General features: G+C 26.5%; 1 long non-coding RNA gene across 1 annotated transcript; it reads right to left on the bottom strand.

Moving 5' to 3' along the window:
• Positions 1 to 3,740: 3,740 nt before the first annotated feature.
• On the bottom strand, positions 3,741 to 9,470 carry LOC147802472 (uncharacterized). Its single transcript, XR_015429674.1, has 4 exons — positions 9,245 to 9,470; positions 7,948 to 8,027; positions 6,714 to 6,789; positions 3,741 to 3,902 (listed from the first exon to the last, which is right to left on the bottom strand). It is a non-coding gene; the product is annotated as an uncharacterized LOC147802472 (long non-coding RNA).
• Positions 9,471 to 10,116: the final 646 nt, after the last annotated feature.

The following is a 10,116-nucleotide window of genomic DNA, read 5'->3' as shown; positions in this document are numbered from 1 at the left end:
TCCGAATTGATTTATACTAAGAATATTCTCTTGAATGAAAGGAGAAAGACTTCAAATGTCAAACGCATTTAACTTTTTCCCTTGACACAGAAATATGATTTGAAGAACAGGACAGGAAGTCTGTGTCTAATGTATCAAATAAAGATTTGCTTCGTATTTCCTTAACTTCATATAAAATTTCTGAACAAAATGTTTTTAAAGCTATTTTTTTAAAATTTGTTTTTGAGAATGAAAATATTTTTTACATGCATTAGATAAATTTATTTTCTATATGTACGTTATTTTCAATATACACGTGCGTGGGATGTAGACACACTAAAGTCTAGTATTAGATTTCTAAAACAATTTCAAATTTCCTGAAGAATATATAAAAAACAGAGGCAAAAACAAATATGTAATCTTTATAATCAACATTTTATAATCATCTTTAACAGCAAACTTTTCCTTTGCCCACAATTATCAAAGCCATGATTCATTTAAAAATAGCTTGATATTCTTAAACAGTAATAAGTATCAGCTAATAATTTTTCCTTTTTTAAGTAGTAGGAAAAAAACGGATATTTAGATAACGGATGGGAGAAAACTATGGAGTTTTTTCTGAACGATAATTCTCCTCCATTAGGTGAGACACGTTCCTCAGTTTACCTTACCAAGTCTGGCAGATAATTGAAATAATGATCATTCCATTCTTGACAAAAGGTGGGAAAACTACCATAAATAATGTAGAAGAATGTGCTTGCGATAGTTAAATATTCGAATGGGTGACGTTGAGCTGCAGTTTGAACGTAAATCACTCAAAATTACTTCGACCGTAAATTACTTAAACTTCGATCAACTTTCTGTATTTTAAAACTATTAGTTTGTTCGGAATATTATTGACTATAATATTTTTATGTAATATAATAGAAAATGATTGTTGGATTATAGTTGCATGTTTGTATTGAAGTGTGACATGGGATTGCGTAAAAACTTATCTTTGTTAAATATTTACCCAATGATTTTCCATAAAAACACAGACTTTCAGTTATATTTGAAAACAATTAAGTTTTTATCAAATATATTCTGCTTTGAAGACAACTTTTTACATTAGTGTTTCCTCCTTAATACAAATAGTTGAAAATTTAAATTCAATTTTATTGAAGTTGAAAATTAAAATTTAATTAACCTACTTGAAACAAAATTGGTATTTTCCGATCGTAAGTAAAGTGAATTAAAAGTACCGAATACAATTAGAAATCTAAATAAGACGCATAAGTCATATAAAAAAATTGAATTATGTTAATTTAAAATTAAATAACTTAATTAAAGAATAATTGGTATTTTCCAATAATATGTAAAATTATTAAAAGTACCGAATACAATTAGAAAATTTAAATAAGATGTATAAGGTATATAAAAAAATTTAAATGATAAAAGTGAAAATGGATGCTAAATTATAATTGAATGTATGCATTGAACGGTGACGTAGGATTGATCTTTTTTAAAATAATTACCCAATAATTTTTTTATGAAATCCTAAACTTTCAGTTTTGTTTGAAAGCAATTATGATTTTATGAAAGATACTGCTTAAAAACCATTTTTAACATTAGTGTTGTCTCCCAAGAACAAAGTTGATTGAAAAGATTGATTTAAAATGTAAAGCTACTTAATGGTTAAACGTACAAATGGTATGAAAAACATGTTATCATGAAAAAAAACATGCTTTTACAAATGTGTTTTTATTGAGATTTAATATATTTATCCATTAACTTGTTTCCTATAAAGAAGAACCTTATTCTCATAGTAACAGGTTTTTTTTATTAAGGGAAAAAATAATTTTAGTAATCAATCGAGAGCTTAGCATTGAGCTATATTAATATTGGCATTTCTCTTCGACGCAAAACTTTCTCTTTGAATAACAAAAATTAAACATTCTTGGCATTCAGCAGAAGCAACTGTTTTTAATTATGCTTTGGAACGTCGCAAACGCGCATTTTATTTAAAGAGACAGCATGTTTTCAGAGAGATTCTTCACTTTCTGGTAAAATCAAGAACGTAAGTTGAGCGCAACTCAGGTGCTACAGAACAGTCTTATTTGCCTGATATTACGGAAATTAAATAATTCATCTTAAAGCAAAATTGCTTTAATGACTAGTATTTTTTCAAACATTTTCTTGTTCGTAAAGGCACCCAATTCTTGCAACCAAATTGTTCTTGAATGCCTTACTACTTTAACAACTTCCATGTAACTATTTAATGGTAATATGGTCCTTATCATAACTAGGGGAATGAGCTAAGTGCAATCCAAGCATAGGAGTAAGCGGGGAAGGTTGCAGTATCGGAGAAGGCACGCCGGAATACAATGGTTCATTTCCGATTCAGATAAAAGGACGTGTCTGTGTGGGAGAACACTTACTTTATATAGTTATATACAACTATCCTTTTTGTCGACATCGTATTTTGAGAGATCCAGCATGAAAGACACTCCTCCCAGGTTAAAATTTTTGCTGGAATTTGTTTGCTAGACAAGCATATAATGCTATGTACCAGCTAAAATACCAGCATATACTACCATAAATCTTTGCTGGTTCCAGCATAATTACTAGCATTCCATACCATGAATTGGCACACTTTATTGCTGGTCCAGCATACAGAAACCAACTTGTGTTGCTTGAATATCTTGCTGGTCCAGCATAATAAACCAGCTTGTGTTGCTTAAATATCTTGCTGGTCCAGCATACATTAACCAACTTGTGTTGCTTGAATATCTTGCTGGTCTAGCAACAATCAAGACCACAACTTGCTTGTTTTTTATGCTTTACTAGCAATAATTCCATAGCAACAGATGCTTTTTTTATTGCTATTCCAAGCATAATTCTCTACCAACAGTTGCTTGAATATCTTGCTGGTCTAGCAACAATCAAGACCACAACTTGCTTGTTTTTTTATGCTTTACTAGCAATAATTCCATAGCAACAGATGCTTTTTTTTATTGCTATTCCAAGCATAATTCTCTACCAACAGTTGCTTGGAATCTTTGCTATTCTAGCATAAAAATCCGACCTCCAGTTGCTTGAAATCCCTGCTATTCTAGCATTACTTTCCTACCACCAGTTGCTTGAAATCTCTGCTATTCTAGCATTATTTTCCTACCACCAGTTGCTTGAAATCTCTGCTATTCTAGCATTACTTTCCTACCACCAGTTGCTTGAAATCTCTGCTATTCTAGAATTACTTTCCTACCATCAGTTGCTTGAAATCTCTGCTATTCTAGCATTACTTTCCTACCATCAGTTGCCTGGAATCTCAGCTATTCTAGCATTATTTTCCTACCAACAGTTGCTTGATAACTTTGCTATTCCAGCATTACTTTTTTTACAATCAGTTGCTTTAAATTTTTGCTATTTATATCACTATTATTAATTTCTTATAATCTTTGCTATTCTAGCATTATTTTCAAATTGTTGCTTTAAATTTTGTTATGTTTAATGCTTTCCTACTAGCAATTATTTTTACTCTTTCTCTACTATGAAGCCCACCTCTCAGGCTTGCTTTTTAACAGTAGGATTATTATGTGTGTATCTAGGATCCCTTTTTTTTTTTTTTAACAAATATTAAATATGGTGCAAATATACCTTTTTTGATATTAAATAACAAAACCACAGCTGTATGTCTAACCACAACTCATTTAAATTTTGTGTAAAATATATAATTACCAGTAATCATTTGATTGATATTCATATAAGAGAAGACAAATAAGAAAACTTAAAAAAGATTTATTTTGTTTAAGAATCATTAACTTTAGCAATATTAAAACATATATCCTGGATTTTATCAGATATATATCTGTTTCTTTTCTTCATAGCCTCCTCCATTTCTGTGGCAGTAACTACTCTTTTCATTAGATATTCTCTCATCTGACCTGAAATAAAAATAAAATGTTAATATGGAAAAAGGCAAATAAAAATAAAAACAAGTTTTTAAAAAACAATAGCACTTGGAAAAATCTTAACTTTGCTAAAAAAATCTGTTTGTTAAAGAGCAAAAATATTCCAGCTGTGGATGAATTGATGTCTATTTCTGAATAGTTAAAAGCTGAACTTTGTAGTAGTTCTGGTAGTTCTTCAGTAAAAAATAAACAACAAATTTTTAAATCTTTACAAAAATTTCAATTAAGACAATATTTAGTTTGAACTTTCACAATTTTAAACATTTATGTAGCATCTAAGTGATATTTTAAACATCTTTCACTGTAAAATTTTACATTAAGTAGCAGGAAAGCTTCTGCAATTTTTTATATGAGCATGTTAGTCGCTACATTGCCTTTACCTGGGTGACGAGTATGTTGTGTAATCCCTGCCATTCAGATATGTATGACGTTCTTTTTTTTTTTTTTTAAATTAATAGAATTTTCAAAGCAATTTATGAAATATGCTCTGAAATATAAATATTGGATATATAACACAAAAATATATGCATTATACATTATTGGTATTATCTCATTACGTCCTGACAATATTTGAATTTTGGCCTCATAAGAAACTGAAGCGAATACTCCAATAAAATAGTAAAGTTAAACAGCAGAATCTATGTTTTAACCAAATAAACACCTTTTTCGTATCTAAAAACTTAGTGTAGGGAAATATTTTATCAAATTTATAACAAATAGAACTACACTATCTCCACTACTTAAATTAGCAAAGTTGCAAAAGGCAGAGAGCATATTGTAATTAAAACTGTTGTGATCAGGATTAATTAATGATATCAGAGCCAAAGTAAAAACAGTCATTGATGTAATTTCAATCAGACACATTTGTTAAGGCATTCATAAATTAATAAAATAACTTTCAACTTATAAATTAAAATAGTTCTCATAACACACTGTTACATTCCCAGTCTTTGCCAATGCAGTCAAAGGAAACAGAATATAAACAAACAATATGACAAATTTTGAGACTTCAAAGGAAGTGGTGTTCAGCAAGTGTGGAATTTAAAATAAAGAAGTCAGGCTTCAGAATATATTTTTAGTAAATGGATTGACATTTACTTTCCTTCTTTTGCTAATACTATTGACACTGAAATAAAATTTCAGATGATTAATTTTAATTTAATTGATTTTAATTCAGATAACTGGTAAGAAAGGCAAATGTTATATTATTCAAAAATTACAAAGATGTTAAAATCTCAATTGTGAGTTTTTTTGTAATTTATTAATGCATCTATTGCACAGCAGTATACACCTTTTATGTTATAAAAAAGTTTATCAAATGAATAAATACCTTACTCAATAAGCAATGCTTAAATATGCTAAGACCATTTTACAAGGAGTAACCCTATATTTATTTATTAGGAGGAGTAACCCTATTAATTCCTTTTTTTTTTCTAAAAGATTTTCTGTAAAATGGATTGAGTAATAAACTCTCAAAATAAAAGTAAAATTTAAAGAAAAATAAATATTACTTGATTTAGTATATACTAAGGTTAGTTGGTTTAAATTAGATATTTTAATTTTTTTAATTACAAAGTCATACAAACATTGTTTTAAATTATTTTAATATTTTCAAAATGCTTTTTTTTTTACATTAAAATATTTTAACAAAAAATATTTAAAATTCATTTGTCTTTCCATTTTATATTTAATCTAATGCTACACTGTGTTTTTTAGAGGATGTCATACCATGGGAGTAATTTTTCATCACAAATTTTGTTTCAATTCCATAACTAGACCTGAAAAATAACTGCGCACCACTGTGGGAAGTAAAAAAAAAAAAAAAAAAAAAAAAAAAAAAAAAAAAAAAAAAGAGAGAGAGAGAGATGAAACTTAAATAAAAAAAACTAGTACCTTTTCCCAATCGTTATATGCATATAGTATACACATAACCATTTAATGATCCAAAAACATCAAAATTGAGACTCAAGATAACAGAATTTTCAATTCTATGTCTCCATTATGACTTGTACAGTACTCTGTCAAGCTTTTTCTGAACGATACTTATTTTGTGAAAATTTAGACATAATTTTTGAAAATTAAAAATTATATTAAAAAATCAACACACAATTATAATAAAAATATGGATTTATTGTTTCCTACGATACACATAATAAAATTTTAAGAAAAAATACTTTGTGAAATGACCATTTTTTCCTGAAGTTGAATTTGTGAAGGTACCGCTAAATGGTAGTAAATTCGGTTTGGACAGACCCCTGTTGCAGGTAACTTAAATTTTACTGATGGATCAAAATTTTGATGCTTCAGTATCTATCAATTTGGCTTGGAAAGATTCATGTGGAAGGAGAGTTCCATTACAATTCCCATATTTCAAAGTTGCAAGGAATAGATTAAATGTATTTTGCCTCTACAAATATTTAAAAAGAAAGTTCTTTTAATTTAGTATGTTTAACAAATTTTTCACATATTTATATTTTTATTGTTAAATTAACTTTTTATAGTCATATTATCTCTAATATGAATCTTTTGCAAAAATATATTTTAAACTAAGTAAAAAATGTCCAAATGAAAAGGACCTATTGCTATCAATTACAGAAAGAAAAAAAACGGGAGAAATAATTCTTGGAGTTTTCTTTTTCCACAACATAATTTTGTTTAAAGTTTCCTTAAGCAAAGCAACCCTTCATTAAAAACAATCATCCCTCCAACACAAACACTAGATGGCGTGTTTAAAACCTTGATTAACATACAATTTTAAACTAAATACTTAAGTACTTCACTTACTTCCTGCCAATTCTCACACCCTTCTGTCCATGCTGTCAGTTTATTGGCTCCTGTAATGTCCTCTTCAATGGATTTTCTAAATCAAAATAAAACATTCACATTATAAATTTAAAGTTATAAATATTCATAAAAAAATAAGTTTTATAAATAGTTATTGGAAAATGGGTGATTAACCAAATTTAATATGAATTGTATATTCTGAGAGAATATACATATTTCTAACTGAAATGCTAGGTAGAAAACATAAGTTAGTTACTCTAAGTTAAGTCACGATTAGAGCAAATGAACACATAAAGAATAAGTATTAAAATTTAAAAGTATTGTTCATTGGTTTAAGTCTCAACTTAAAAAAAATTTTTTTAGAGAAATCAGCAATTTCAAAATTCATGAAGCATTCAAATACAAGTTTTTCCAAATATCCACTGATATTCATAGCTTTGAAATTTTTGTTAATATATTGCTGTGTTAATAAAGCAAAATTGCATTAATACTCGGACGGCAATAAATTATAGCATTTTCTAAATAACAGTATAATAGAAAAAAAATTTTGGTAAAAATTTTTTAGAACTACGAACAAAGTAAAAATATGTTGTTTTTTTTTCATCCTTCATTTACGTCTTCATTACAAAAAGCGGTATTATTTAAAAGAGAATGGATTTATTTTGCAAAAAGCATTTCAACTAATTCCTATAAAATACAATCCTTATACACCATATTTTCATTATAATATAGGAATGTCACCTTTTAAAGTGAAAATACAGCAGGTAGATTAACTAAGAGCCACACATGTATTTGCTCATGTAGACAGCATATATGCTAATTTTTATGTTCTACGAGTTGTGATCAGTAAATTCAGTGTAATTTTTTTATCAGTAAACTTGATAATATGTTTTCAGAAAATCAAATACTTTTAATTGTTAGACACAAAATAAAGAGCACAAATAAAGAGCATATAGAAGTGGTTATTATAACTAAAAGCACAATTCAAGAATCTGAATATCGTATTAAATGTAATCAGGATTTTAATAACCACATAGCGATAGTAGTTTTAACTGTCTAAAAGCAGTCAAAACCCCATTTGAATTTATAAAAAATTGGAGAAAATAAGGTAAAACTAAGCGTAATCACTGAAATTTGCATAATAACACAATAAAAATATTTGCTTTTTTAAAACCATTTGAAATTCCAGAGCAATAACAATGGAAAAAGCAATTGAGAAACAACAAAGATTTACTTGTGTTTAGAAGCTTTTCCTTGTTGCATATCAACAGTCAGCAGGCTACATCTGGCTCACTAGTCGCAGGCTGTGCACCACTATAATATTTCAAATATAGAGCAAAAGAAACAGCATTAAAATAAATAGAAGTAGATACCTACACTAATAAAAATAAATCTAATTATAGATGAAAAAGCTGAAGATAAATTCACAACACCTTTTGTTATAGTGATTTTATTTTAATCAACCAACTTAAATTTTTTAAAATTTCCTACATTTTCTTTTTGTTTACTTTGCAAAATAATTTTTTAAATCCCGGTTGTGAATTCGTGAATTTATTATAAATCAATTTAAACATTTCTAATGTTAGCTATAACAAAATTAAAAAAAAAATATTGATTACATTGATATAACAATGCTCAAGAAAATTAATGATTTTTAAAATGTTTTAGTCCTTACATATTTATTAAATTTTTTTTTTTAAATGTATTTACTTTATTAAAAATAAGGAAATGCCATTGACAAATCAAGCATGTTTTTCAAAAAGATTCAAATAAAAATAGTTAGGTTAAAAATAAATATTTGAAATAATTGATAGACATTTTTTATAGACTCTAATTTGTAATATATTTTTGGTAATTCTAAATCACAAATTTGATTCATTATTAAATTGTTCAAATTATTAATTGTAAATCACAAAATTGTTCATTATTAAATACTCTGAAATTAAAATTCAAAAGTTTTGTTTACTTAATATTTCCATTAGAAAATATTATTTTAAATAAAATAAAACAGTTAATTTTTTTTTCCTTCTTTTTACAAAAAGAATTTATTTTAACATTACATTTCAATAGAATAGGACAACAGCAAGCCAAAATTTTAATCATAACTGCGAATAAATAAATTTTAAAATAAAAAATTATTTTAATAGAAATTATACAAACGTTACTTTAACATTATCTTCAAATGCTAAAACTATTATACAACATGACGCAAACAATTAGAGAAATTAAATATGATTTAAAAGCTAATTTCGTCACACAAAAAAATTAGGACGGTAATATAAGTATTTAAGATGCAACATTTTTACTGTAAACTAAAATAAGACTTAAACAGAATCTTTCTTAAAAGAATTCAAAATGTAAATAGACTGCTAAGCCTAACATGATTGCAATTCAATGCTAATAACAACATTATAATATAGATAATAAATGCGCACGCATTATTTAAATGAAACTCAAATCAACTATTAATAATAAAGATAAAGTACATTTAAATAATAGTGATAATAATAAATAACATAAAGAAAACTCACCTCATTCATATGAATCTGCCGCCGCCATGTGTGTAAACAATTGGAGCAAGGTGCAAACGAGTTTAGTCATGAAGAGAGCGCACCAGTTTTACGGATCAAAAGTTGAAAAAGTTCAGTAAAAATTCACTAATTGAAGGGAGTAAAAGAACGTTCAGTCTATTTAGTCTCAGAGAGCGCATTTTAATAGAATTTTATTAAAATGTACATTTTTTTCTTTTCTTTTTTTTCTATGTTATTACTTGAATGCGCTTTTTATATTGCATATAAATATTTATGAGAAAAGCAACAAATAGAAAAAACAAATTAACTCAATTAACTAAATATAATCGATGAAAAATAGTTTTATTGAATAAAATTTTCAACTTTTTAATTATTTATTTTATTAAGAAACAAATTTATTATGACATTCAGTTATTTATTTAGTTTATCAAAAAATTAAAAAAAACATGAATTTTTTTATTTATGTTCCTTCTTTAAACTATCTCGTATTAATTTCCGAGTTGTTTTCTATCAATTATTTATATATAATTAAGGGTTTTATGTTCCTTGTAATAATAAATAAATATTTTAAAATAAATCTACATATTTAATAACTCTATATAAACATATTTAATAAAATGCATATAGATAATAAATAAATATATATTTTTTTATCTAGTTATCGCAAAAATGTACTGTTTCTTAACTTTACATTCACTAAAAAAAACAGTTTTTGATATTTGCTTTCGAAAATAATGACAGAATTGTGACAATGACAACAATTATGAAGAAAAAAAAAAATAAATAAATAAGGACAACATTGTTCTAACAGTTTTTCTTTCTCTCTTTTTTTATGTACTTGCACATTAATTAAATGCTGGCTAATATGAAGA

The sequence above is a fragment of the Parasteatoda tepidariorum genome, chromosome 10 (assembly GCF_982258835.1).
Source record: "Parasteatoda tepidariorum strain Cologne lab strain chromosome 10, Ptep-v5.0, whole genome shotgun sequence".
Classification (NCBI taxonomy): domain Eukaryota; kingdom Metazoa; phylum Arthropoda; class Arachnida; order Araneae; family Theridiidae; genus Parasteatoda; species Parasteatoda tepidariorum.
This window is presented reverse-complemented; position numbering and strand designations above follow the sequence as displayed.